The following is an 8,231-nucleotide window of genomic DNA, read 5'->3' as shown; positions in this document are numbered from 1 at the left end:
GACTCTGGGCTGTACTTCTTAAAACAGAAGCCGTGTGTCACTCATAAAGAGGTTCTCCCTCCAAAGGGAGCGTTTCTATAATCTCCCACCAGCTCACAGCATGTCTCTATTAGGAACATGACCACAGGAAGAATTCCAGAACAGTTCTCTGTGTGGACCCTGCTCTAGAAAAATAGCTGAGGGGGTGTGGGGATGTGGGTCTGTGGGAGAACCTACACCACATTTGAAGCAAACTTATTCCAAAATAAATAATTTTTATTATAGAAGAGTGTCCACCCTGGGAACTATTATAATACACTTCACTGTATTGCAAAGCACAAACTAGAAAGAATAATAGTTTTATTTTAAACAATATCCAGCCCGTGTGGACTCATTTTATTTCAGGCCACTTCCATTGTAAGAATAGTATTAGACAGTTTGTTTCTGTTCAGGGATTCTTATCTTGGTGTTCTCAAAAGCTGTTTTCCAAGAGGTTCCCAGAATGACAGATATGTGGATGGCTTTAAGGAGAAATCTTTCTTCCTCCGTTTCCTCAACAGTACAGCTTTCCCTTGAGTTTGTTTGGTCCACAAAGAATCTTATGCACTGTTAGGAAGTGCTTGTTCAGTTCCTACGGAAAATACAATAGTGTTGTGAAACAGGCACTTGTGCCTGAGTCAACAAGTGTTAGGGAAAATAACCTCTGGCTTAGTAAGTAGCTTCCTCATGAAACTTCTCATCAAATCTAGGAAACTAAGTTTGAAATAGTCATTTTTCTTGAAAAGAATGTTCCATATTTCCATAAATTCAACTCTTTCCATTTTAAACTAAGAATATTCCTCTAACAGTTTTCAAAACTGGAAGAAAATGTTTTATTTCATCACAAATTAATACTTTTTCAGTTAGAGATAGCAACATTAGAGCCAGGTTTTCATCAGAGCACAGTATAGGCACATCAGCTCTGCCTGAGAGGAGGGCAGAGACAAGGATCTTGTATTCCAGCAGCTGCAGAATCCTCTATCATCAGCAAAGACCCACTGCCCTGTCTGTGACAAAGCCTCAGCAAGGTGCCCTCTGTTGTATTTTAATCCTCTCTGCAGTGTAAGTAAGGTAGTTAATTGGTGATAAGCAAAACTTTACCAGCTTGAAGGGAAAAAAAAGAGACATAAACCAGGTAATTAAAAGAAAAGGCCCCAGTGATATTAAACCTCCAACTGTTTTAACTGTACAATGAATGTATCAGAGGGAGAGATTAAAACTTGTGCAATTAAGGGAAAGTTGCTGTCAGTACATTCGGTTTCCCTCTTTTTCTGTGACACAAATTTTACAGGAAATAGGTAGGTGGGCTTCCTACAGCAGAGTGCACATTCTGTGTTTTTCTTCAGAACATGCAAAAATTGGCAGGACTGACTGGTCTTGCTTCGGTCCTGTTTTACTGTCAGTGATGAAGAGTTCTTGGAATTCCTCCTGTTTCCATTCAACATCACCCAGGAGTTAGCAAATAGTACAGTGAAGAAGGTAACATTGCATCCTCTCAGGGAGAGATGTGGAATTCTCTCCAGTAATTCTGGCTGTGAGCAGTTGATGGCCATAACCTCTCTTCCTCCTGACAGATGAGAATGAGGCAGGGTTTTTTTACTGCAGCAGACATAAATGGAAGTACGAGCTGGGTGAATTGTAGTGACAGAGGGAGGAATCAGTTAACTGAAATTGTCAGTGTCTAGGAATCAAATCCAAGAAAAAATCTCCACAAGTTCAGTGTAACTCTGTTGCTTTTTCAACTGCACAGAGCTTTATGCTTATCTATCATGTGAGACTTGGTGAAAGGGTTGTTGGGACTTCTGTGTTTATACTAAAATTGAGTCATATATTTTTATGGTGTTTAAAGTTTAATTCTCTATTTCTGCTATGTATGGACTAGTAGGCTCAAACTGACTTCTTTTTTTTCTCTTACTGTTCTTACAAGTCCATCCCAGCTGTCTGTAATACCAGTGTTCTGCATCTGTACGTATTAAGCTTATTGCTGGGACTTTATATGAAAATTGAAGAGGCAGACAAGGCTGTGCCACCAGCTATCACTGATGCTCAGTGTACAAATCAAGAAAAAGAATTAAGAGATTCATACACTACGGATAATGCCTTAAGTAGATCAAGCTTGAAATACATAAGCCCTCACAGCAGAGACTGCTGGGTCTACAGTTATTTCCCCTGTGTGCCTGTATCAGGCTGAACTGATGATCCCTCTGAAGGTGGTCACTCCTTCATCTGGTGCAATTTAAAGTCACCACTATCAGGTACACTTTGGGTAGATCATTGGTCTTATCCTTCTGCTAAGTCATCCTGTGGCAAAGTTCAAAACGGGACTGATGTGGCACCTAGGACTGAACAGCCCAGAAAAGAACTTGAAATTCAGTCTGGGCTAACAGCCTCTCACTGCAGCCCTGGTGCTCTACATGGGCCCCACTGTTTTCATTGTAACCAAGAACTTGTCTGCCTGGTGGCATTTCAACCTTTTCTCCCAATTTTCTTGTTGCTGTGGCCTAAAAACACTTAACACTCAAGAGTTCCTTTTATAGTAATTTTCCTTTAATTAATGTTGTGGACTTCAGTTTGGTCTTGCAACCTCCATGAAATTCCTTTTCCTCGCGCTCTCAAGTGTTGATTTGGTATCACTTATAAGGACTGTTTTGATAAAATGCTGCCAATCAAAATTGCTGTGATAAAACCAACTGTGGAAAATCCCTTTGGTTTGCAGCATCAACAGGTCTGTGAGTGCCTGGATCCAAAGCTGAGCACAGTGCCTGGTGTGCAGGCAGCAGAGCAGGGAAATCCTTCATCTCTTGGTTCTGGGACACGCAGCTCCCACTGCACAGAGGCAGCTGCAACAGGAACTTATTCCACTGAGCTAATTTTACAGTGCTCCAAATACTGAAAAATGAAGTGGGGGTGGGGGGTTGTATTTCTGCACTTTTTCTTTTTTTTTCACATTAAGGGATTTCTAAACCAATGGCTTTTATTTGGCCAGAAAGTATTCAGATTTTTATTGGTCAGCTCTACAGCTCTTCTGCTACATTGCCTGTAGCAGCAACATCATCAAAAGAGCTGATGCTGTGAACACGAGGCAGAGGCTGTGATTATCCACAGTTTGGCTTTGCCAGTCAACTTCTTTTTTAAAAAAAGTCCATTAAGCAGTACACTTCAAATTCCTTGCACTTTTCAGGTGGTTGACTTCTGTCTAAAAGCCTTCTAAGAACTGAATTGTGCACATTTCCAGTTTAATTGCACATCTCTAAGCATCATTACTATATAGGTAGTTTATTTTACAGCTTTCAGCTTATTCATTTCATTACATAACTTCTTAATTTGAAGCTTAAACAGGAAAGTGATTAGTCACTTTTGTGCATGTAACTCAGTTCTCATGAACTTCAACATCCCTGCTTTGTCTGTTCACCATTTATGTTACAACATCAGCAAGGAAGGATGAATGCCTGTTCTAATTAGTTTTTTTTTTCCTGGGGTATCCCACAGAGATCTCAAGTCAAAATCCTGTAAGCACATTTGCTTTAGAAAGCAATTTCCAAACTGAGTTGTTAGGTTTATTTACAAAGATCAAGGAAACGATGGTATAAAACATTAAGAAACAGTGCATGTGTTAACAGGACATTTATATGTTTATATTCCACAGTCACAGTGGCAAAGAGACAAGGACCTTCCCCATGCATTCTGGCATTTACTGAAGAGCATAGAGATAAAACAATTATATTTCCAATAATATTTATGTTAATATGTATGATACAAAATATCCAGGACAGCAAGCTTGGCTGTAAGCTAATCTTAAGCTTCATGTCACTGGAGAAAGTTACTGAGCTGTTTGTACTGAAATTATCCCAGCACCATTTTCTGACTGTCTAGATGTCATGTTAGAGGTGTGGAGAGGGTCAACAACTTTGCTGGTTGCACTGCCTGCCTCCCGATGGGACCATGGTGTCTCTAAACACGTCACACGAGTGTCCCTGCCAGAAGCCAAGTGTTTGTTCTGAGGGGTTTTACAGAGCAAGGCTGAAAGGGTTACACTTGTTCCCTGCTAACAGGCATGTCACAGTGGACAGCTGTGTCACAGTGGACAGCTGCTGCAGGAGACAGAGCTGGGGGGAAGTGAAATCTTGTAGGACCCAAGCTCCCCTTACATTTATTTAATACCCATGAACTAATGGGTAATAATGCTAATAATATGCTACCACCAAATAGGCCTGTCCTTTCCATGAAGCCTAGACAGCATCATCTTGCAGCTGTTGCAGTGCAAGTAGGAAAACAAAGAGTTGAATGGGGAACAGCTGGTCACAGCACCAAAGCCTGACAGAGTTCAAGAAGCGTTTGGACAATACTCTCAGGCACATGATGTGACTCTTGGGAATGGGTGCAGGACCAGGAGTTGGACTCAATGATCCCTGGGGGTCCCTTCCAGCTCAGCATATTCTGTGATTCTCTGTGGACCCACAAACTTCTCCCTTAGTGGGATTAATACTTTAGAAACTCTATATGTTTCAGCTGCAGTCCCAGCTCCTTGCTTAAACTTGTAGGCATTTGTATGTTTGAGAGATCAGTTGAGGTCTTTCCAATGTCACACATTTGAGTCTGGCATCTGCAGTCACTGTATGGGAGCATCTATTTGTGGCTTTGAGAAGTTCAATTGTTGCTTATCACAGGAGGTCTCAGAACACTGAGCTGCACATGGAGGCTCTTGGGGTGGATCTGCATCAACCATACAGACACAGGTGTTTACATCCACAGCATCCACATGAGAAAAGGGAGCAGGATTATTACATAAATACATGGTGTGTCATGGTAGTTTGAATGCTCAGGTTTGGTCTCTGTGGCTGTTGAAGTTGGACTTCCCTTTGTTTAGGACAGCTCTTAGTGCCTTCACTGCTTTGGTTTCTGTCAGGGTTTCTAAGATTGTCTTTGGTAGACAGCAGACTTTTCCAGTGGCCCCCAAAAGTAGTGCAAGAGCCTGAAATCAGAACTAGTTTTGCCGAGTCTGATAGATTTTGGCACCATTCAGTACCTGCTTCCCTGACTTAAACGGAATCATGCTGCACTCAGGGGGCAGAGATCACCTCTCTGGCCATGAGAGCTCTGTGGTGGTGTGGCTAACCTACAGCATTAGTACTGAAGCCAGAGAGCCCTTAAACCAGCGCTTACAAACTGCTACAGGTCTCCAACTAGGAATACAAGTATTGTAGGAAAACAGTGTGTGAGTGCTGCCACTCCTCGCAAATGTGCAGGGCTGGCAACTGCCACGGTGCTGCAACAGCAGGGGATGAGCAAAACAAGAGTTCTACACTTCACTGTAGGTCTGAGCATTGATATTACAGGCCAAGGGCTACAGTCCATGATTCCTGACTCCTCCCTCAGTATATTGTGCACACACACAGCAGCAAAGCAAATGAGTATCGTGTGCCCAGTATTCCTGAAGGAGCCGGGGAAAAAAAAAACAAAAACAACTAGAGTGGAATAACGAGTGGTTTGTTTTAACCTGTTTGGGGAAACAGGGAGTTTATCCTTTGGAAACAAAGTAAATACACTCTTTTTTTCCATAATGGTGAGTAGCAGAACTTTTAAATAAAGGTGTCTTTATTGAGGTATTTCTTAGGGTTTGCAAGTGTTTAAAGAGGATTTTTTTTGTAGCGCTTTGGTTAACTAAGTTATACTAATTGACAGCAAAGTAGCGTAACTTCTGAGTCAAGAAGCCTTTAGACTTCCCTTGCCTAATAGAGCTACTATTTGTTTATTAGGCTCTGAGATAAGTACTTCATTGAGGTTTTGGTAGCAGAGGTTGTACGTGATTTACGTGTTTCCTACTGTTGTTTTCTCATGGGAGTTTTTCTGTGATAAGCTGTTCTCTCACTATATCTGAGTTTGTCCTCAGCTCAGTATTAACTCAGATGTTGCTCTTCATCTGACTTCTAACTGCAAATACACAAGCTTTTACCTCGGGCACGTGTTAGCAATTTACACCCAGGCTGTAGGACCCATCCCATCATACAGGTCTAAGCTCAGCCTAAGCGCTGCTTGCTCTCACTGGTGGTAACTGTGGATGCAGGCTAAGCTGTCTGAAGGCTCAGTCCTAGTGCCTGCACTTGGCCATTGCTTGGGAAGAGTAGGAAGGGGACAGGCTGCCATGGTGGGGACCAAAGCAGTGCCCTCAGAAGTCCCAGGTGAACACAGTATTATGTGCTTTGTGCATCACCAGAATGGCTTCGTCATAGAACAGCTTACTCCAAGTCAAGCCAAAGCCACTACTCCCAGCTTCTCTGCAAGGAAGGCATATAGCCTCTGTGGGATAGAAAGCAGAATATTTTAGTAAACTTTAAGGTAAATATTTAGTCATCCTTAGGCATCCTATGGCCAGAAGCAAGCAATAGTAAAGTACTTTTCAACTGCGTTTGCAAAATTTGTGTCTATTTCTTGTTATCTGTAAGAAGATCTCTAATCCTTGTATCTCAGTCCTAGCAATGTCTTACAGTGAATAAATCATGAGTGCTGGCTTACCTGTCAAGGTGTCTGTTGACCAGGAAAGTGGCCGAGTGTAGATCAAGCTTAGGTTGCTTAGCTGGCCCGACCTCAGTCTGATTTATTTTGTAGTGAGAATTCTAAGTTAATGCCTTCACAAACACAGGGAATATATTATAGACAACAGACCTTTCAAATGCACCTGAAGGGACTTAGTCCTGTGAAAATCACTGAAAATCAGTGGAACTTATTCTCCTAGATCAACTGTATTCCTGTGAAAGTGCCAAATATAATCTTTCAGTTTGCTTGTATGAGAAGTGTTCTTTCAGTCTGACATAGATCAGGAGTGGAAGGATGCAAAGGATTAGACAGACACCAGAGTGTCAGAGAACTTTTTCAGTGGGCTGTGGGAGGATCTGTTTGCATTTTCCTAGAAGAATGCAGAGAGAAAATGCACCTCCTCTAGTGCACAGGTTAGAGATAAATATACAACTTTTTTTTTTCCCTCTAAAATGCTGTCTACATAAGCATTTAGATTTTAGGCATCTTGATGATTGCAGATTGTCAGTCTCACTGTTTCACAAGAAACAGAGCTTTGCTCCTGGAGCTAGGCAGACTTACTGTGATGAATCCCAGATGAGACGTAGGAAAGCCTAGGCAGGTCTGGCCTGAGAGTGGAAAATTCAGCTTGGAAAGGTGGATAATGGCTAAAGGCATGGTGCAAGGGAACTCAGAGAATAAGCAGCCAGTTACAGAAGGTAACAGGAGGTATCAGTAACAACTTGTATTTTTCAGATTTCTCATCTGTTTCCACTGTTGTTTCCAATGGAAGGGCCAGGGGAAATGTAGATCTAGCTGTTTTCACTCTGCTATTTTCTTCTCTTGTCTAAGAAACACGCTGGCCTAAACTAGCACTGATGTGGTACTTGATGTTTAACTCCCCATGCAATGGAGAATTGCTCTATCATTGTCTTCAGTGGCATTTTACCTTGAGTATAAGTAGAGATTGATTTAAATATTTGCTTAAGTGATCATCTTAGGTGAGTCACACCTGTAAGCACCTTTGAAACACCAGCATTTCAGGGCAGCATATAGAATTATCAGGGAAGGATTCCAAAGCATTTCAGTAAAAATAAAATCATTGACCCCAGAGCTTTGGGTTTGCAGTTTTTCCTAGGCAGGATGTCTGCTACTTGTGTGGGTGGGAGTAAACCAGAAGGGCGTAGGCCTTCCCTATATTTCCAGCAAGTTCCCCATCCCCCACTTTTAGATGGAAGGTGCTGCACTAGAGAAAACAGCACATTTTCAGCCACTAACTCTGTATTTTCCTTTGTGGTCTGTTTATCTTACATGGATTGTATTTTAGTATGGCCTTTTACAAACTAACAGGCACTATACTTACCACAAATATAAATCAGTTACTAAATATGTCCATCTATATAACTAATGAAAAGGGCAAAAGTATTTTATACCTTAGAATTTAAAACAATTCATAGCTCGTGTAACTGGAAATATCTGGAAATATCTTAGTGGCTGATTTCTTCATAGTTCTGGCATTTCTAAATATTTATATGTTTATAACTGCAGGCAAACACATTGCAATCCTCAAATTTGCTCTGTGTTTTTTATGCTGCAGTGTATAGTGCAACCATGTGTGTAAACCTCATGTATATGACCATATTTCCCAAATCAAAATATAAATTTCAAACCTGTAAATTAGGTTTATACTGTGCTTCTGA

This window comes from Corapipo altera, unplaced genomic scaffold (assembly GCF_003945725.1).
Source record: "Corapipo altera isolate COAL_440 unplaced genomic scaffold, ASM394572v1 175, whole genome shotgun sequence".
Classification (NCBI taxonomy): Eukaryota; Metazoa; Chordata; class Aves; order Passeriformes; family Pipridae; genus Corapipo; species Corapipo altera.
The sequence above is the reverse complement of the archived record's forward strand: the minus strand, read 5'-3'. Positions refer to the sequence as shown.